We start from the raw sequence: 22,179 nt of genomic DNA on the forward strand, positions 1-22,179 counted from the left end.
CAGAATTATTATTCTGAGATGTTTGCAGTCTCGTGATAATTCTATGCGGGACAGGCTTTCTAAAACAACGGCGTGTCTGGATTGTATAATGTTTTTGGTGCAGGACTAGGGGTGGGGGTTTGTAATGGGCTGCTGTCTGAAACATCCCCTCCACGGTCCGCTGCACTGTGTTCCTGCTGCTCAATATCTTGTTCTCTATACTGTCCTGACTGATATCTCAACCCATTTTCATTCATGATAGCTGCAGCTGTCATTAACAGATCATCATCGGAGTTTCTCGCAACAGGATTTGAGAGTTCTATCGCAGGAATTATTTTTGTACAGAGATCTACAGCCTGCTTTGCTTCCAGCAGCCCAGCGTCTGTTAAAATGCAAATTAGCTGAGAGAGGCTGGGAGATTTCCCTTGTCTTTTCAGCCAATCGTACATAACTGATTTCGCAATGGCTGCAACGTCCTTTCCGTTTCTTTCCTTAATTCTGGACATGTTCTCTGATTTAACATCAAAAGCAGCCTCGAGGCTAAGCAAATGACAACTCGCCGCACATTAAGAAACCCTATCAATCAACGCTTTGAGCTCAATGGAGCCTCGCTCGGCGCCAACTGATTTTTCATTTTTCCACTCATCATAACCTCTTTTTTCTGCAATAGCCATCCAAGCTTTAACACATTCTTTCATGTATCCTATATCCCAGGAGCAATTCGCCTAATTTTCAATGAATTTAAACGCCTGCCACAACACGGTCATGTCAAATGTACCAGTTAAAGGCCAATCAAATTGAATCTTCCCTTTCTGACTATTCTGTTGTGAGTGTTCACAAAGTAACGAGGTAAACGGCATAACTTTAGACCAATACAAGCTTCTTCCGACAATTCCAAACGGCATATTAGGGGAAAACATATGAGTGTAGTGGCTGTCTGTAATAGGATTGTTTGGAAGTGTCTTGGTGCGTGAATTCGCTTTCCACTTACCAACTGAATCGTTTGTGGACACAGTATTACCCATGTTTAACGGTTAGTACAATAAAACAAACACTGCAATGTAGACAAACAAACATAAACTCGAAACAAACATCAGCGTGACAGAAAACTCCTCCAACTTAATCCGAATTAGGGAGACTTTCAGAGGGGGTAGAGAAATATCTGTTTAATTATGAGTGCCTTCTTACTCATAATCCTTGTACAAGTGCTATGAACGGAATCTGTTGAAGATCAATAACTAATTTATTCTCGATCAACAACCACTGTCCTGAGTCAGCAGTGCTATGCTGTCCGTCCGAGAGCATAGACTTTAATTTTAAAGACTTTAAACAACAGCCAAATTCAGCAACTCATCAGTTATGAAAACACAGCGCGATATCACATTCTCATACCACCCTTCCCATAAATAACCACTTTCTTTAGTTCGAAATCGGCAATGGTGTGTAATAATGTGACACTGTGCTCCTTCCTCTCTCTTGCCTGCGGCTCTGCCAAAGGGGGGAAGAGAATCGGCAGGCAGCCAGGAAGAGATGCCAGCTGTCAATTTAATCAGTTTAACCTCTGAAATCTCCAGAATTCAGCGATTTGTTTCAATACAAATCTATCACATTGCTTCTAATGCAGAAGCTCCACTTTACTGATGCTCTCTTTTAAGGTCTATCCGAATATTTTCTGTGTGTAATTGTCCGGTAATTTAATTCCGAGAAACACACACAGAGGAAATCAGTCAAAGTCGATATCCTAGGTTATTTATTAGCCCCAAATATTCTCATTGTTTTTACATGAGCTGTGCTTGCTCTGTAGGCACGTGCCCCAGCAGCAATCACAGGGCAAATCGGCCAGGACAAAGTCCCCTAGACACCGCTTCGTCAGGTTATGAATTAAACCCCCAAATGTAAACGAGTAGAGAAACCAAAAACAAATGCAGCCGCTCAGTTTCACAGGTAATTTTATGATACCATCAATCACAGATTCTGGTAAGGCAATGATCAAATATAGATTTGAAATTACACTTACCAGTCTCTGAAGATATTTTGGTATCCTGTCGACAACGCCAATTTGTAGAGGAAACTTCTGTGTAGCAATGCATCTGGAGTCACCGACTCATGAAAGAGACACAGGACAAGCAGGAGTTCTGTCAAACACTGAGATTTAATACAGGTATCGGCCAGAGAAATTCACATCACAAGTCACACAGTCAAAGGTTCTGACTGCACGGGTGGGTTGTCATGTCAGATCTGAATCTGCCTCTCATCCTAATAGACCTTTTAACCAGCTTACAGGGAGTCAACCCCCACATTGGGGAAGGCATCTGTGTTCACCTGGAAGCACTGAATTATCTTTATCTGACTCTAGGGCTCTTGTGACCGAGAGTTGACCGGTCATTAAATTGCTAAGGTCAGCCACAGCTGACCGTTCCCCTTCCTTAAGACAGATACCAGACTTCGGCTTGGTCATAAAACGTCAACAGGCTGAAAGGTCAAATATCTTAGTAAAGCTACAATTATTCCCTTACACTTTGTTTTAGTTGATTTCTTGAAGCATCTGACTCTTAATGGCAGTTTCTGATTTTGAGGCTATTTCAGTGAAACAAGGCTGTTTTGAACATTTGACAGATTTATGCTTAATTATCTCAAAAAGTTAGTGAAAGATACATTTTTGAGTATAAAAGATGAAAACTAGAAAATGAAGTACTTTGTGTTAGTAGATCTATGTTAAGAATCGGACTCTTAATGGCAGTTTGTCATTTTGAGGCGATTTCAGTGAAACAAGGCTGTCTTGAACATTTGACATATTTATGCTAAATTCTCTCAAAAAGATACTGAAAGATACACTTTTGTGTTTAAAAGGTGAACACTACCATGAAGTACTCTGTTTGTGTAGATTTCGTTCGGAATCTGACTCTTAATGGCAGTTTGTGTTTTTGACGGTATTTCAGTGAAACAAGGCTGTTTTGAACATTTGACAGATTTATGCTTAATTCTCCCAGAAAGTTACTGAAAGATACACTTTTGTGTATAAAGGCTGAAAACTGGATAATGAAATACTTTATTTTAGTAGATTTCTTGAAGCATCTGACTCTTAATGGCAGTTGTGATTTTGAGGCTATTTCAGTGAAACAAGGCTGTTTTGAACATTTGACAGATTTATGCTTAATTCTCTCAAAACGTTACTGAAAGATACATTTTTGAGTATAAAAGATGAACACTAGAAAATGAAGTACTTTGTGTTAGTAGATCTATGTTAAAAATCGGACTCTTAATGGCAGTTTGTCATTTTGAGGCGATTTCAGTGAAACAAGGCTGTCTTGAACATTTGACATATTTATGCTAAATTCTCTCAAAAAGATACTGAAAGATACACTTTTGTGTTTAAAAGGTGACCACTACCATGAAGTACTCTGTTTGTGTAGATTTCGTTCGTTATCTGACTCATAATGGCAGTTTGTGTTTTTGACGGTATTTCAGTGAAACAAGGCTGTTTTGAACATTTGACAGATTTATGCTTAATTCTCCCAGAAAGTTACTGAAATATACACTTTTGTGTATAAAGGCTGAACACTGGATAATGAAATACTTTATTTTAGTAGATTTCTTGAAGCATCTGACTCTTAATGGCAGTTGTGATTTTGAGGCTATTTCAGTGAAACAAGGCTGTTTTGAACATTTGACAGATTTATACTTAATTCTCTCAAAACGTTACTGAAAGATACATTTTTGAGTATAAAAGATGAACACTAGAAAATGAAGTACTTTGTGTTAGTAGATCTATGTTAAGAATCGGACTCTTAATGGCAGTTTGTCATTTTGAAGCGATTTCTGTGAAACAAGGCTGTTTTGAACATTTGACATATTTATGCTAAATTCTTTCAAAAAGATACTGAAAGATACACTTTTGTGTTTAAAACGTGACCACTACCATGAAGTACTCTGTTTGTGAAGATTTCGTTAGGAATCTGACTCTTAATGGCAGTTTGTGTTTTTGACGGTATTTCAGTGAAACAAGGCTGTTTTGAACATTTGACAGATTTATGCTTAAAGATACATTTTAGAGTATAAAAGATGATAACTAGAAAATAAAGTACTTTGTGTCAGTAGATCTCGTTAAGAATCTGACTCTTAATGGCAGTTTGTGATTTTGAGGCTATTTCAGTGAAACAAGGCCGTTTTGAACATTTAACAGATTTATTTCATTTAATTTCAAACCTTTATTTAGACAGATAGGTCCCTTGAGATCATGGATCTCTTTTACAAGGGAGACCTGACCTGACCTGACCTGACCTGACCTTTATGCTTAATTCTCTCGGAAAGTTACTGAAAGATACATTTTTGAGTTTAAAAGATGAACACTAGAAAATGAAGTACTTTGTGTTAGTATATCTTTGTTAAGAATCAGACTCTTGTGGTTTCCGGTTATGGCGTTGGAGTGATCGGTCGCATTGGCGTTTGCTCCCTAAACCTTTTTCGCTTTTACACATATACACCCAGACGTCTGTTACTTTTCTTACTTTTCTTACATTAGGAGTGCCTCAGTAACTTTTTCGTTGTTGAAATGAGTAAAACTCAAGGCAGTCGTGGCAAAAGTCAGCAACAAACTAAACTCTTCAGCTCGCAAGATAAAGAGGCTAACAAGATGGCCACCAGTGCTTCGGAAGCTAGCGTGCAGCCGCTAACACTCGTTATGCTAGGCGGAGAGCTTGAGAAACTGCGTAAAGACGTAACAGGTGAACTTACCGCTTCTATGAACACCGCCATGGCCCCAATCCAAGCCTCTCTTCAAAACACCGACACCGTGGCTACACATACTGCCACCATCACCGGAATGGAAACGGCTCTCAGTGCTCATTCAGATGGAATCACTACTCTGGAGCGAGAGGTGGCCGTATTGAAATCCAAGTTGGAGACCACTAATCAGGTGAATGACAGATTGCAGCTGGCGGTGGAAGACCCGGTTTCACGTTCCAAACGACAGAATCTCCGTGTGATTGGCATTCCAGAAGGAATGGAGGGGGATGATGCTTGTCTCTTCATGACTACACTGTTCAAGAAGATGGTCGGAGACCCTGAGCTGGATACCTTGGAGCTAGACCATGCACATCGCAGTATGGCTCCGAAATCGCCGCAAGGTTCCCGGCCCCTCATTGTCCGCTTCCATAAATATTCCCAGAAGGAACGTCTGCTGCTGTGGGCTAGGAAATCCCGGGATGTCTCGTACCAAGGTCATCCCATCAGGATCTTTGAAGATTTCAGCGCCACACTCGCCAAGAAGCGGGCCGCCTTTAACAAAGTGAAGTTGCAGCTCTACAAGGAGGGAATACGCTTCGGCTTACTCTACCCAGCCCGCCTGCGTGTTACTTTTAACGGACAGACTCACATTTTTGACTCCGCGGAAGAGGCAGAGCGTTTCTATCAGGTTCATAGCAGTAAGTGAATGATCAGGAGGATTCTGTCCACATACCCCCTCTGAATCTTGTTTTTCACTTAAGTTATTTTTATTTCTATAACCGAGCTAAAGCTACACGGACATGAACGTTAAATTAGACATTGCTTGCAGCTCCCTGCTAGGCCAATAGAGGTCACTGCTGTCTCGTGTATGGGGGGTGTGGACTGGGGAATGACTGCAATTCAGCTGCGGTTGTATATGTGATAATTATAAATTTTGAAGGGAAGCAAACTACACCGTAGTTAACCGGAGGTGTGCAGAACATTTCCTGCGTTACAGGATGAGTTTAGGACAAGGTTGTAGTGATTTGTTAGAGATTCAGACATCTGATCTCGTTGGGTTGTGTTTTTAATTGGAGTTGTCCTAATTTGATGACGTCCTTATTCACATTAATCCCATGCCTGGATTCACACCACCTTATTTTGGGGGGAGATCTTAACTTGGTCGTTAATCCTGCCCTTGATTTATCTAAGCCAAAAAACCTAACCCCATCTAGTACGGCTAGAGCTCTCATGACACTTGTTGACCAAATAGGTTGTGTGGATACGTGGCGATTCAGCCACCCAACAGCAAAAGAGTTTTCATTCTATTCCCATGTTCATCAAACATATTCTCGCATTGATACTCTTTTTTTAGACAAAATACTCCTTCATTCAGTGAAATTATGTGAATATTCAGCAATAGTCATATCAGACCATGCCCCCCTTTTATTAGACTTGGAATTGCTTCCTAAAAGTGGACAGCGCTCAAATTGGAGATTGAATACAGGGTTATTATCTTCTAATAAATTCTGCGAATTTATTTCTGAGAAAATTAGGCTCTTTATCCTAAACAACAAATCTGACTCGACTTCTCCTTCCCTCCTGTGGGAAACCTGGAAAGCGGTAATTCGCGGTGATATTATCTCTTACAGTGCCAGGGAATATAAGCATAAGTTTTATTACACAAATTCGCAAACCCCCCCATACAATAGTTACAGACCCAAAGGAGATAAATAATGTTTTCGCTTCGTACTATTCTAATCTTTACCAATCAGAGGCTCCACCTGACAACATCTTAATGAAACCATTTTTGAATAATTTGGACTTCCCTATGATCAATGAAACAAGTACAATTAATGTAGATGCTCCAATCAGTTTAAAGGAGGTTACAGACAGTCTCAGATTAATACAGAATGGCAAGGCACCGGGCCCGGACGGCTTCCCAGCTGACTTTTTAAAGAAATTCTCTGATCAACTGGCTCCCTTGCTATTGGATATGTTCAACGACTCCTTAGAGCGTGGTTCCCTTCCTCAGTCCGTAACTCAAGCATAAATGTTACTCATTCCAAAGAAAACCAAAGATCCAGCAGAATGTAGCACCTGTTAGTTTGTTCAACTCTGACATAAAGCTATTAGCTAAGACCCTGGCTAGCCGCCTGGACCCCTGTCTACCAAACATTATTTTGGGTAATCAAACTGGCTTCATAAGGGGTAGACAGTTGTCCTCAAATATTCGCCGCCTCCTTAATATTATAATGTCTAAGTCTAGCACAAAAGAGGCTGAAATGGTAATCTCTACGGATGCGGAGAAGGCTTTTGACCGAGTGGAGTGGGGTTATTGATTTTCAGCTCTTGACAAGTTTGGTTTTGGTCAAAGATATATTTCATGGATTCAATTGTAGTTTTTGTCTTACCTGTTTGTCTCTCTATCCAGAACCCATCATCACCTCCTCCGCTAGCCACGTCCAGCCACTTCCTCGTCGGATTCATCCGCTCTCCACGCTACCCGCTCCAGCCTGCTCGCTCCCCTCGCTCTGAAACCCCTGCTCGCCACACTCCTGTCTGGTAGGACAAACACTAACTCTTACTCCAACCTACTCGCTCTCGGGAGCGTACAGACTCAGGCTCAAGCCACCTCTCATCTGCCTGGCGATATCCCCAGCTCACTCCGGAGCCTCGGCTGAGGATCTCCATTCCCTAGTTTTTGAATGCCCTTTCCTGGACTATATTACACAGTTAATATCCCCTGTCACGATACAAGAATAAACCTTTTGCTACAAACTCCTGTTTTTCTGTCCGTGTTTGTATTGTGGGTTCAGTCCTGAAAAGCGATCACGGAGCTTAACAGAAGAAACTGGTCATAAAATGAACCCCACAAACACCGGACCGGACTCTTCCACTGTCCAGCACGCCCTGACTCATCAAGGCAATCTGTTGGGTCAAAATGAACAGTTAATCCGTGCATTGGTGGAAAGTAACCAATCCATGGCTCTGCACATCTCCAACCTGGCTGCTCAGATCTCCAACCTGACGACAGCAGCTATAACTCCTGCCACCTCTAATCCCCCTCCAGTAACTACTCCATGCCGGGATTTCCCCATCACCGACCCTGAACCGTTTCATGGTGAAGTGGAGAAATGCAGGGGATTTATCTTTCAGTGCAGCAAGGTGTTTCGCCAGCGCCCCCAGTCTTTTTCTTCTGATGTTACCAAGATAAACTATGTGTTGAGTTTGCTTCGTGGTAAAGCCTTAACTTGGGCTGAGGCACTAAATTCATCAGTGGATTATGACAGCCTTTCTTTTGGAGTTTTTTCTGAACAACTGTCTTTAGTTTTTGATCACACTGACTATTCTGGCTCGGCTGACAATCGTCTGCTAAGGATACAGCAGGGGAATCGGACCGTGGCAGATTACTCCATTGAGTTTCGTACACTGGCGGCAGAAGCCCGATGGGACGAGGCGGCTCTAAGGGCAGTGTTCGTTAAAGGATTAAAGGAGCAACTGAAGGACGAGCTGGCCGCTCGAGATGTGCCAGCAGACCTTCAATCCCTGATTGATTTGGTTTCTCGTCTCGACAGCCAGCTAAGGGAACGTCGTGCGGAGCGAGGACAGCGTCCACCAAGTGCCTTTTTCAGTAATCCGAGCTATCCTCCCAGAAGTGCTCCCTTTGATTCCACACCATCTGCGTTTTCCTCGCCATCTCACATGCCCACCTTGGATAAGGAGGAAGCGATGCAGGTGGGAGGTGCAGGATTATCACCTGAGGAACACCTTCGCCGCATGAGGGCAGGAGCGTGCCTGTATTGTGGCAAACTGGGGCATCTCGTGGCCGGTTGCCCTGTCCTGCCCAAACGCAGGTGCTCGTCGGTGAATTTGGGGGTCCTGACGAGTACACTTCCTACCTCAATTATTGCCCCTACTTTGCGCCGTTTCCTCATACCTGCCAGACTCTGTTCCAACTCTCAGACCTTGCCCCTTTCCGCCCTCATAGACTCTGGTGCTGAGGACAGTTTTGTGGACCTGGAGCTTGCCAACCAGTTGGGAATTAAATTGGAATCCTTATCGGACCCCATGACTGCTTATGCCTTAAATGGCCAACGCATCGCTAGGGTGACCCAGCAGACCTTACCAGTAACTCTGTTTATTTCGGGGAATCACAGAGAACAGATCCAACTCAAGGTCATTTCCGCTCCATCTACCCCGTTGGTTCTTGGTTACCCTTGGCTTCGCGCTCACAACCCTCATATTGATTGGGCTGGAGGAAGGATAATTGCTTGGAATCAGAAGTGTCACCTTAACTGTTTGCAATCAGCTGTACCTCCATTTCCTGCTAAGCCAGTGTCTGCGCCTTGTGACTCTTCTGATGTGGATTTATCTGGCGTACCTGAGTTTTACCACAAGCTGGGGGAAGTTTTCTGCAAGGATAAGGCTCTTTCTCTCCCTCCTCACCGTCCATATGGCTGCCCCGTCAATTTGCTTCCTGGAGCGCAGTTGCCAACAAGCAAGCTCTATAATCTGTCCCGGCCTGAGAGAGAGGCCATGGAGAAATATATCGGTGATTCTCTGGCTTCTGGAATAATCCGTCCTTCTTCCTCCCCTCTGGGTGCGGGGTTTTTCTTCGTGGAAAAGAAGGATAAATCACTACGTCCCTGTATTGACTTCCGGGGATTGAATAACATCACTGTGAAAAACAAGAACCCACTTCCCCTGATTAACTCTGCTTTTGAGCCTCTCCAAGGTGCCACCATCTTCTCAAAGCTGGATCTCAGAAACGCTTACCACTTGGTTCGGATCCGCCAAGGTGATGAATGGAAGACCGCCTTTAACACTCCCCTTGGCCACTTTGAGTACCTTGTCATGCCCTTCGGACTCTCTAATGCCCCAGCAGTTTTTCAGTCCCTGGTGAATGATGTTTTGCGGGATTTCCTCAACCGGTTTGTTTTTGTTTACATCGACGATATCTTGATCTTTTCCAAGAGCCTGGAGGAACACCAGAATCACGTCAGCCAGATTCTACAGAGACTGCTAGAGAACAAGCTGTACGTCAAGGCTGAGAAGTGTGAGTTTAACCAGGAACGTGTCAGCTTCCTTGGATTTATCATCAGACAAGGCAGGCTGGAGGCGGATCCTGGAAAGATTCTTGCTGTCTCCGAGTGGCCAGTCCCCACGACGCGGAAGGAATTGCAGAGGTTCCTGGGTTTCGCCAATTTTTATCGCCGGTTCATTAAGGACTTCAGCAGGATCGCAGCTCCACTCTCCAGTCTCACTTCCATCAAGGTCAGGTTCTCCTGGACCTCGGAGGCTAACGAGGCCTTTCTCAGACTCAAGTCTCTGTTCACTTCTGCCCCCATCCTCATCCAGCCGGACTCTAGCAAACAATTTGTTGTTGAGGTTGACGCATCAGACATCGGAGTCGGCGCTGTCCTGTCTCAGACAGCAGGGCCAAACAACAGGCTTCACCCGTGTGCGTTTTTCTCTCGCCGTCTCTCCCCTGCGGAGAGAAACTATGATGTGGGCAACAAGGAACTGCTGGCAGTGAAGATGGCTTTGGAGGAGTGGAGACACTGGCTTGAGGGCAGTGAGCAGCCATTTCTGGTTTGGACAGACCATAACAATTTGGAATACATCCAGTCAGCCAAGCGGCTGAACTCCCGACAAGCTAGGTGGGCTCTCTTCTTCGGCCGCTTCAACTTCTCCCTCACCTATCGCCCTGGTTCCAAGAATACCAAGCCCGATGCTCTGTCCAGATCGTTCTCGTCTGTGAGTCCAGTAACCTCTGTTGACTCAATACTCCCCCTGAGTTGTGTTGTGGGAGCCATCACCTGGGAGATTAGTAATTCCATTCAAGAGGCCCTTTTGGAACAACCCGACCCAGGAAGCGGGCCGCCTAACCGTCAGTTTGTTCCCGACTCTGTTCGTTCCCAAGTCCTGCAGTGGGTCCACAGTTCCCGTTTCTCGAATCACCCCGGTGCCAATCGAACACTTTCTCTCCTCCGAAGACACTTCTGGTGGCCTACAGTCGACAGAGACACAAGGGAGTTTGTGTCAGCTTGCACAACCTGTGCTAGGAACAAGGCCTCCCATCAGAAACCCGCTGGGCTGCTTCAACCCCTTCCAATCCCTAGTCGACCCTGGTCACATATAGCCCTGGACTTTGTCACCGGTCTGCCTCCCTCTCAAGGGAACACAACCATTCTAACAGTCGTTGATCGTTTCTCCAAGTGTGCACACTTTGTTACTCTACCCAAGCTCCCTTCAGCCCTGGAGACCTCCAAACATCTAACACAGCATGTTTTCCGTCTACACGGTATCCCAGCTGACATTGTCTCCGACCGGGGTCCACAATTCACATCTCAGGTTTGGAAGGCTTTTTGTCAGTCTCTTGGAGCTTCAGTTAGTCTAACATCTGGCTTTCATCCCCAGTCCAACGGCCAAACTGAGAGGGCAAATCAGGACCTGGAGTCTGCTCTCCGCTGTGTGGCTAACAGTAATCAGAGGACCTGGAGCTCCCATCTACCGTGGGTGGAGTACTCACATAATTCCCTCACCTCATCTGCCACGGGACTCTCACCCTTTGAAGCCTCTCTGGGATACCAGCCACCCCTGTTCCCCGAAGAGGAGAGTGAGTTGGCTGTTCCTTCTGTCCAGCAACATGTCCAACGTTGCCGTAAGATCTGGAGGGACACCCGCTTGGCTCTCCTCCAAACTTCCGCCAGGAGTCAACAGTCAGCCAACCGCCGTCGACATGTTGCTCCCCCTTACGCCCTTGGACAATCGGTATGGTTGTCCTCCAAGAACATCCCCCTCCTCACCGAGTCCAAGAAACTGTCCCCTCGGTTTATTGGTCCCTTCCCCATTGTGCGACTCATCAATCCCTCTGCTGTCCGTTTAAGGCTCCTCAGAAATATGAGAATCCATCCCACTTTCCATGTCTCTCAAATCAAGCCAGCTCTCACCAGCGACCTGTGCCCTCCGGCCGTTCCCCCTCCTCCCCCCCGTGTCATCGATAACCATCCAGCCTACTCCGTGCGGCGTCTCCTAGATGTTAGACGCCGGGGTAGGGGTCTACAATACTTGGTGGACTGGGAGGGCTACAACTTGGAGGAACGTTGTTGGGTTCCTCGTTCTCGAATCATGGACCCAGTCATGGTCAGGGAATTCCACAGGGCCCATCCTGACAGGCCTGGTGGTCGCCAGGAGGCTCCCGTTGAGGGGGGGGTACTGTAAGGATTTGCAGTACTCCATTCCTTCTGCTTCCCTTTTTGTTTGTTGTCTGTCTGTGTGTGTTTGTCTCCCGGGCTGGGCGTGGTTGACCTACTTCTGGTTCCTGCCAATTCATCTCCGCAGCTGCTTCTCATTCATCCTGATCATCTACTCATCCACACCTGCTTATTAACCCGGTCTCCTCATCCAGTCTTCACCAGTTCGTCATCAAGATTACACTGGTAAACGTATTGCTTTCTAGCTTAGCCTGACACAACTCTGGAATAAGTTTTTGTCTTACCTGTTTGTCTCTCTATCCAGAACCCATCATCACCTCCTCCGCTAGCCACGTCCAGCCACTTCCTCGTCGGATTCATCCGCTCTCCACGCTACCCGCTCCAGCCTGCTCGCTCCCCTCGCTCTGAAACCCCTGCTCGCCACACTCCTGTCTGGTAGGACAAACACTAACTCTTACTCCAACCTACTCGCTCTCGGGAGCGTACAGACTCAGGCTCAAGCCACCTCTCATCTGCCTGGCGATATCCCCAGCTCACTCCGGAGCCTCGACTGAGGATCTCCATTCCCTAGTTTTTGAATGCCCTTTCCTGGACTATATTACACAGTTAATATCCCCTGTCATGATACAAGAATAAACCTTTTGCTACAAACTCCTGTTTTTCTGTCCGTGTTTGTATTGTGGGTTCAGTCCTGAAAAGCGATCACGGAGCTTAACAGTAGGAGCACTATACTGCCCTGTCTCTGACCCGTCCAACTCATACTTACCTGGCAGGGGAGATACCATGATCACCAAGTTGGTGGTTCTCCTTTGGCTTTGTTGCTGTCGTGCGGTGTAAGGGGCGCAATAAAGTATCCGTGGTAACCCAAGACCAGTGGGTTCACCATGGCATCAAACCAGACCAATCGCCGGAACGCTGTTCGTTTTGACCTTCTGGAAGATCTACAGATGGACCGCTTGCAGTTCAGCCGACACATCCTCCAGAAAGAGCTTGATTTTTCATCAGACCATCTGGAATACATCTTTGCTTACCCGGGGAAAAATATATTTGAGGTCATCTTTACAACCAGCCAACACTTCCAAAACTGCCTGGAGAGATTAGAAAAGAAGAAAACGTCAGCATCAGGCTTTGATAAGATCAGCATGACACCACTTGCCGAAAGGGACCTGAAAACTGTTTATGTGATGATATTTTCAGAAAAAGTCAGGAACCAGGATGTCTGGACTTGGATGACAAGATACTGTGAAGTACAAAATGCAATAGAGGTGATGGACATTGATGGAATAAAAACCGGGTCTAGACGTTTCCAGGTCTGTCTCCAACGACAGGATGGGCTGCTGAGACACATTCCCAACACCATACAGTTGGGAGCCTTCAGGGGATCTGTCTTCTACCATGGGCAGCCAAAAGAATGCAGGAAGTGTGGCAGTCTAGACCACCTTGCAGCAGACTGTAGCCGGAATATCTGCAGGATCTGCAAAGTAACAGACCACTCATCAGCAAATTGCCCAACCCCTGTCAAGTGCAACCTCTGCTCCTCCGAAAACCACCGCTTCAAAGACTGCCCGCATGCTTACTCCAACCGGGTGAAACTTTCACTTTTTGAAACCCCTGAAGCCAGAGAGGAGGAACACGCAAATGAGGAACCAGAAATCAGTCAGGCTTCCCGCTCAGAAACCAACCAAGAACCAACAAATAATGTCTCTCAGCAGCCAATACAAGAGCCCATTCAGGACCAAGAGAAGGAGACATCAGGAGGTGAATCGCTCATTGACTGGAGCGCCGACACAGTGGAGGACATCTTAGGCACGACCTACATCCCCCTCCCTATGGCCGACGCTACAGTCCATAAGGCAGATCCACTGCCCAACCACGACCCAGGTACCAGAAACGGGAGGAACCCTGGGACCCTTCAAGACGCAGAGAATACACTAGATTCCATAATGGCAAAGCTCACCACTCCTCAACCCCAGGGGAAGCAAGTACTCAGGGAGGACCCCCCTGAAAAAGCACAGGCAAGTGTCCCTTTAATCCTACCTATCGCCATCAACCAGAGAAAAGACGCAGGGGATTCACCATCACGGAAACGCCCCCAGGAGTCATCACAGTCAGGTGAACCCTCCCCCCCCCAACCTCAAATCCCTTACTTGAGCCTGAGGATGTATTTGCTGTCCCTTCGGCTACATCTATAAAGGATATCTATCTGAAAAAAAGAAAGGGCTATGAAATACAAGAAAAAGAGATCAAAGAAGACGCCCCAATGGTGACACTTTGAAAACCATGCCGAACTTTCTGTATAAAATTAACCGCCTTTAAGAAATGCCAAATGTCCACACAGTCAGTGGTAAAGGTTTAGCCTCACAATGGTCCATGACTACATTCTCAGGGACAGAGTGAAGTTTAAGGTGGCCGAAATTAAAATCAGGTGGAAAATTGATGAAGTGATGGATGCACTTTAAATGATTTGTTGTTGGGAAAACTGAAGATTTTGATGCACTTTAAAATGAATTGTTGTTGGGACAAGAACTAAAGATATTGATGCACTTTAACTGAATTGTTGTTGGGAAAGAAAAAGATAAATACCTGCAGATATTGATGCACTTTTAACTGAACTGTTGTTGAAAAAGACAAAATATTTGAATGCATTTTAAATGAATTGTTGTTGGAAAAAAGAAGAAAACATATATTTTGTTGTAATAGGAGTATAATTGTGTTTTTTTTAAAACAGGAAAATGTACCTGCAAGTTTGTCCTTTGTAAATTATGTGCCTTAATACCAATAAAGCGTCTAAAAAAAAAATTGGTTCACCCAGGGCGAGGCTCGGCCATTGCACCCCGGCTATGCTGACCGCTGCGAATTCCCCAAATGTGGGAATCTCGACTGCATAATTGGTGGTAGTGGGGGACTTCGTTCGCGCTCTCCCCTGATTATAGTGTTGAAGAAAAGGTCAAAGAAAACCTGGCTACTTGCAGTGAGCCTCACTCAGCGTGCCACGCTCCAGAGCCAAGCAAGTTCAATTTGTCATCTTTAGCGACTTTGGCATTGAGTCCAAAAAAAATCCGCTGCAGTTTCTGCCCTCAATTGAAACCATCTGTTTTGGTTTCGAGATGCGTCTTTCTTTGTTTTTCCACAAGTCAGGAGATGGGTGCACCGTTCCCGGAGGCGCTGCAATACCGGGTCGATGCGTGGAGTGAACGGGGCAAGCCCCTCTTTCAGCTCCCAGTGCTAAAAATCCATTTAATATATAGTCCCCGTATAGGGGACGTATCAGATATTAAACTGATAAGAACAGATTTAAAAAAAAAAAAAAAAATGTGTTCTTCAATTTACTTCATTCATATACACAGTTTACAAACAAGTAAACAATTGACATTAAATACAACACATATAACACTTTTACTTTTTATACATGCAAATACAGTTAGGTGTTCTGGTCTTCACCCCACCAGCCCTAAACCTCCCTTCCATCTTTCCAAAGCGGCGTGTTGTCCCCATTTCAGAATGTCCCTCTCCATTCTCCCCTTCATATCTGCCCTTACTTTTCCTATTATCCCCCTTATGCTGCTGCCGCATTTGTTCTTTGCAACATCCTGCCTAGCTAGCCAAAGATGTCTCTTGAGCAGGCTTACCACTAGCCAAACGGGGAAACTTGCCCAAAATTTACCAGGACCCGAGCCCCTTTCAATCCCATCCCATGTAATTTTAAACCCAGGAAAACTCTGTCCTAACCACCCTTCTACTCTTCTCCATGCTCCCTGTGCAAATGTACAGTCCCACATGACATGTCTGATGGTCTCTTCATCCTTACAGGCACCTGAGCAGGCACAGCCAGTTAAGGTCCTTCAGCCTATTGTCCAGTCCCTTCGGCTGGATCCTCCTCCACACTTTGGATGGTATTCCAATAACAGGACCTGTAAGAGAAACTTCTGTTGCAATGGAAATCAGGACACGGAGAGACAGGAGGAGCAGGAATTCTGAATGTCAAACAATGGGATTTATTGAGAGATCCAACGGCCGGGAGAGATTACACATCATAGTCACATTGTCATGTCGGCCACCTTGCAATCTCTGCAGCCATAGCTCAAAAACATGGTCTGTATATCCATAAGGAGTGGCCTATTTTCCCGCCTCTGGTAATCAACACCAGACCCTAAAAACAAAGACATCTCTATATGCGCCTTCAAACCCCTCACCCACAGGAAAGCAGAAGACCTCTTTGACCTTTGTCCTCCTCTAGTTACAGACAGAGCACAGGCAAGAAGAACTGAGAATCTTAAAATACAAAGAGACATCCTTATAATATTATCTAACAGATCCACTCTTTTATCAATTTATTGATAACCAATTAACATTAGTCTAAGAATATGTCAGTCACTACTTAAATCAAATAAAACGTCCTCAGAGTTGTGTGGATTTCTCATTACATTAATTACATCAAAAGCAGAATAAGATTGAAACAGTCAATCACAATAGTTGATACAGACAACTACAATAGAAAAATCATCTTTCTTCAAGGTTTGATTTCTTTTGTCAAAAGGCACAATAATAACACATGCAATACAAAAATATAATAGCAAAAATATATGTTTAAAAACAAGATCTTTTATCATTTATCACTCTGTTAATCTCATTCATCAAACACAAATTCAAAATCAGTTTACATCTTAAAGATTTACTTCAAGGCAATTACTTATTAAAACACAATTAGAATGTAGGATTATAAGAAATCCAATTGAGGTATACATCAGAATCATTAGGGATTCAGTTAAAATTCAAAGTTAAGGTATACATTCACAGTGATGAATCGATCAATCTGTAATCTGTAAAGGTACAGTGTCCTCAATCTTTAACATTACTTTACGTTTACTTCAATACACTTATTCAAGAGTAAGGCACTTTACTACATACATTTTATTCAAATACAGTTGTTTAACATCTGAAAAGGAAAAGTCAGACATTTTATTTTAACAACCTGAGGAAGGAAAAATCAAAACATCTGTTCTTTATTCAAGGAAAAATCAAAACATCTATTCGTTTGAAACCGTCAGGCAGGTAATTTTATTTACTGTATCAACAATGAGAGAGACTAAGCCCTCGTACTGTAAAGATTCTATGGGGAAAAGTTGTACCAATCCTCAGCCTCATTGCTAATTCTGGATGCTATGTCCAGCTCACTAAACCAGCTTTCGTGAAAGGAATTGGGCTAAACATGGGAGAATGCATAGATTCTGGCATATTTTGGCACAGCAAACAGTTGCTAATAATGCGTTCATGCACGTAGTTTAACATTAAACTTGCTGCAGAATTAGTTTTAGTTTGTTTAAAAGGAGTGATTAAGGCCTTTTTGAAAAATCTACATCACCTGCTGAGTATTTAAGTGGAGTGGATAGAACATTTGTTTTTCTATCTAAATTTAGCATGCAGTAGCACCTGGATTGGGAACCTGGTAATCTGGTTTCCTCGTTGTACATTTTACCTGGTAATGATTAAGGATAGTAACATTGTCTGTTATAATATTAGAAATATCTTATTGTTCAATACCTTATCAATCTGAAAATATCAATTAATTTATTTTGTTTAGTGTGAAAGTGTAATCTGATCTGACAAAATATATTTGTCACCACTATTTAACACATATCTGTTCATCGGAAATATAAAAACAATCATTAATTGTACATCTGTAATCATCTGGTCATTCAATTCAAATGTTATCTTAGTACAAGAGCTAGAAGAACATGTCCTCCTGACTCGTTCTCCTCCTTTCTTTATGACACAGAATGTCTGGTGTGTAAAGGCATCCCGATACTGTAGATTAGCACTGAGTGCTGATTGTCTCAAAACTCTTCTTCACCAGAGCACCATATTACAAACCCCCCCCAATTGCTCTGCTTTTGTGGCTCATTCAGTGAGCACTTTATGATCTCCCAGTGAAACAGAGGCTCATCTGCCTGCATTCCTTCTGCGATCAGCTTGAGAGCAGAGCCTATTCCAAATGGCACATTCCAGATGCCACCCCCCGTGATGGGAGATGTTTATGAAGAAATCTGCCCTTCCAAGAACCATGGAGCCTCTGAAGCCATCGCTCGTCCTGCAGAGTTGTCTGTTTGCCCCCCCCCCCCCCCCCCCCCGAGCAGAAAGATGAAGAAGCATCCCATCCCATCAGAAAGTTGACGATTAGAATCCTCTCGTCTCGAACGACCTCGTGCCTCCTTGCCCGTGGTTGGGGGTGCTCTCTGCAGCCAGAGGGTGTGACCCTCTCTCTCTGACCCTTGGCCTTCAGAGCTCTCCTAGTTATTGGGTTAACACTTGATAGAGATGTTTTCCTGAGTGCAGACAACTCAAAGTAATGGATTAGCACATTATCATTCAATTACAAAATTAGGATAGGCCCCTCAGAATTATTTGGGAGCCTTCCTGACACATGCACATGCATATATGTAATGTTAGTCATTTAACATGCAAGAATCATATACTCATCAGTCCAAAGCAGAGAAATTTTATTTTAAGTTAAATGTGAGCTCGTCCCTGTGGATATAACCCTTTCTCAATTATTCTAAATGTTAAATTAATTCACCATTTACCGTTTGATAAAAGATTAGTTTATCAGGCGTACATTTCCTCTTCCATAAAACATAGGTTTGAGAAATGAATGTTTCAATATGAGATCAATTACTCAAATATAATTGACTCTCCCCTCCCTTTTCTTACATATGTCACATAATGTAATAACAACGTAGGAGTCTATTTAAACATGGTAGCTATTAAGCGAGAAAACTCAGTATCGGCACGCAACTTGCAAATAACTCTTCTCTCTTTCCTATCCCTCTCTTATCCTCCTCTCTCTATTCTCTCTTCCACATCCCTCTCACATCCTCATCTCCCATCTCTCTCACAGCTCTCTCTATTCTCTCTTACTTCAGTTAGATATGAAATAAAACATACGAGTCGATGTAAGCATGGTAGAGGTCATAATCCATCACTCGAGAAAACTCAGTATCAGCTGTGCGCAACTAACAAAAACAATTGTGAGAACCATATATTATGCAGGAAATGCACACCTTTGTTGAAAAAAAACAAACAAAAACAAAGCATCTCTGATTTGGGAGGAAAAGCTTAACATCTGAGTTACCACTGAAGGCATGAAATGAATGATAGTGGGCGTCTGAGGGTGTCTTTACTGAGAAATGTCAAACAAATTGATATTTGATATTTGATTACTTTGTTAATCCCCGTGGGGAAATTGTTTCCCTGCATTTGACCCATCCTAGTGTTAGGAGCAGTGTGCTGCCATTTTGAACAGCGCCCGGGGAGCAGTGTGGGGAACGGTGCCTTGCTCAGGGACACCTCGGTAGCACTTGGTCTTGCCGGGACTCGAACTGGTGACCTTCCAGTTGCCAAGCCAAGTCCCAATCGCCTTCGCCACCACCGCCCCCTCATCTGACTGACCCAAGGGTTTGGAGCTGGTGTGACAGGGAGGCTTCCAAGTGTTCAGAGCAGACGTCAAGCTTTCAGTTCATTGGGGGGGAAGCAGACCCATGTGAGACAGTATCAACGGCTGTAAAGTTCAGTTTGAGGAATGTCATTCTCTCTGTGAACAGGAAATGGTGTCCATTCTCGGACCAGACCATTAACGTCATGTAGCGCAGCCATTAGGGGTGTTGAAAATAATCGTTTCTACGATGCATTGCGATGCGGACGTGGACGATTCGGTCTCGATGCAGTGACGGAAGATAATCGGTTATAGAGTAGTAACGTTGCTTCCTGATTTTCCGGCCGCGGCTTTACTATAACGTTTTTTCTGTCACTTTAATATCAAATCGGTCGGTGACGCAGAGATCAGGGAACATACGTGACAGCGGCACAGCAACACTGAGCAGTCTGCTTTATCCACCAACACAAGAACACCAGTCCAGAACCGACAACAGCAGGACCCGCTCTGAATCACTCCGTGCATGTCGCTGCGGCTCAGAGACACAGGGAGGGATTTATGTTTTTCAAAAATAATCGCGTTACAATCATGTCAGGTTTTTGGTGGATTTAATTAAGTCTTGGATTGCAAAGTATGAATGTCCTCTAGCAATTTGCAGACGATATATACGTGTGTAAAGTTTGTGAAGGCAGGAGGAAAAAAGCTTCCGCGATCACCGTCTCCTCTCCGTTACTCCAAGCCCCGCCCCCTCCCTGAAAATAATGAGTGACAGGCTGATAGTGACCCGATAGAAACGTTGTTATTCACTTAATCACTGAGATATAATGAAGCTAATTTAATCTCATACATTCATGGGATTTATGTAACAGTAAGACAGAGAATGTAAGTGTGCACCCACATGCAGTATTTTTGTTTGTATATGCTGTTGTAAATACTCCTGTTGTCTGCTGTGTTCAGACTCAAGTCCTGTGTGTGATGCCACATTCAGGACATTGAGAATGGAACAACTTCACACACGGAGGCTAGACCTATACAATTCATTTATTTTGGTTTATAAATTAATGTCAAGACATTTATGTAATTGATTTCTGAAGCACTTTCTAAATAATAAAAAGAGAGTTCATATGTATTTACTGCATGTATGCATTGATGAAAAATAAGCCATGTGCAGTAATATAGAAAATTGAGGATGCAACGCATTGGTATGAATCGTGATGCACCGTGATGCACCGGGATATCGAACCGAATCGAATCGTTGACAGGATAATCGTAATCGAATCGAATCGTGAGACCAGTGAAGATGCACAGCCCTAGCAGCCATAGCATCTCTGTGACTGCACACAGCCGGTCTGTAGTAGGGCAGAGCTGGGTGACTTTTAGTGAAGCCGTCCGAAGCCATAGACAACAAACGGAACACAGGGTCATCAATGTCTCTCTTTACCAGTGGCTCAATCATAAAATAAATTAGTGGGAAAAATGTGGAACACTAATCCATCTTGTGAAATGTTGAGTTAATTTAAATAATTATTTATGGGATGAAATCAAATTATCATTAATATTAGAAACTAAAGTCAGTTAAGATAGGACTTGCACGGATCAGAATCTAATCAATACACCATTTTTCCAGCTCTGTAATAAAAAGGATAACAAGCAGGGATGCAAACTTGTCACCTTTTGAATCCAAAATAGGTCGTTTGTGTGATTCATGTAGATCTGCAATACACATAGGGGTGTGGGCAAGGTTGCCAACTCTGGGTACCTGGCTGGAGTGAGATTTCGATATCATGGGTTTAATTACACACATGCACACTAAATGACTGCTATCGTGTCGGTAGCGGGACCTTAGCATATATTTAGGATATGTATATAATATATATATAAATGCACAATATTGGACTCAGACTATAAAAGGGCACACAGTTTCATTCACTAATGAAAGTCAAACACATGTTTGTTTCCACTGTTTTATTGTGTGCCTGTCATGATAAGCAATTAATTGACTTATCAGCTCCTGAGTATTTGTGTTGGGTAATCTATGGTAGGGCTAACCCATACAGTGGTGGGGCTCAAGTCAGTATTTGAAATGTAATTACATACACGCTCCCCTTGACAGTGAAACACCACGCATGAGGTTTGGATTATTTCCCTGTCTCAATCCAAATGGAACTGTATGAAATAAAAGGGCACATTTGTGTGACACAATTGACATGCTAAAAACCCAACCCCCGCAGCGGCGCTGTCTGGGGGGATTGTTTTTGAAATACTAACATAAAATACACATTCTCTCTTTAGATGAAAAATAAATCCATCTATTACTACACGACATATTTAAATGAAGCTGAACCTGCTGCTCCTCACAGAGGAAAAAGGCTGTGTGAATTACTTTACATTCGTGGATCCCCCACTGTCCTGTGTGTGAAAACGGAAGACAGCCCACACACCTATCAATCATCAAACCGTGGGGTCCTATTTCATTATGTGATGAGTTCTATCAACACGTAATGTTGTATCAATGTATATAGAGATGTGTTACCGCAAAATTATTCTCCGTCGGGACTTCCTGCAACAACACCACGCCGCCACCTCGATTCTGATAGGCCAGAATCTATTTATCAAAGATGTCCTATTTGAGAAGACGATCACTCTGTGACAATCTGCAGCCGCTTGTTCTTGAGTAGAAGTACCAGAGTGTAGGAATACTATGTTACAGCAAGAGTACTGCATTAAAAATGTTACTCAAGTAAAAGTATAAAGGTATTCTCATCAAAATATAGTGGAAATAGCGACAGTAAAGGTAGTCGTTGTGCAGATTGGTCCATTTCAGAATAATATATATGATGTATTTTA

At 43.8% G+C, this 22,179-nt stretch overlaps 2 pseudogenes; one reads left to right on the plus strand and one right to left on the minus strand.

Annotated features, from left to right (window-relative positions):
• Window positions 1-14,675: 14,675 nt before the first annotated feature.
• LOC117442418 (U1 spliceosomal RNA) lies at window positions 14,676-14,829 on the plus strand (annotated as a pseudogene).
• A 214-nt stretch (window positions 14,830-15,043) lies between these two features.
• LOC117442419 (U2 spliceosomal RNA) lies at window positions 15,044-15,217 on the minus strand (annotated as a pseudogene).
• Window positions 15,218-22,179: the final 6,962 nt, after the last annotated feature.

The sequence above is a fragment of the Pseudochaenichthys georgianus genome, unplaced genomic scaffold (assembly GCF_902827115.2).
Source record: "Pseudochaenichthys georgianus unplaced genomic scaffold, fPseGeo1.2 scaffold_426_arrow_ctg1, whole genome shotgun sequence".
In the NCBI taxonomy this organism is placed as follows: Eukaryota; Metazoa; Chordata; class Actinopteri; order Perciformes; family Channichthyidae; genus Pseudochaenichthys; species Pseudochaenichthys georgianus.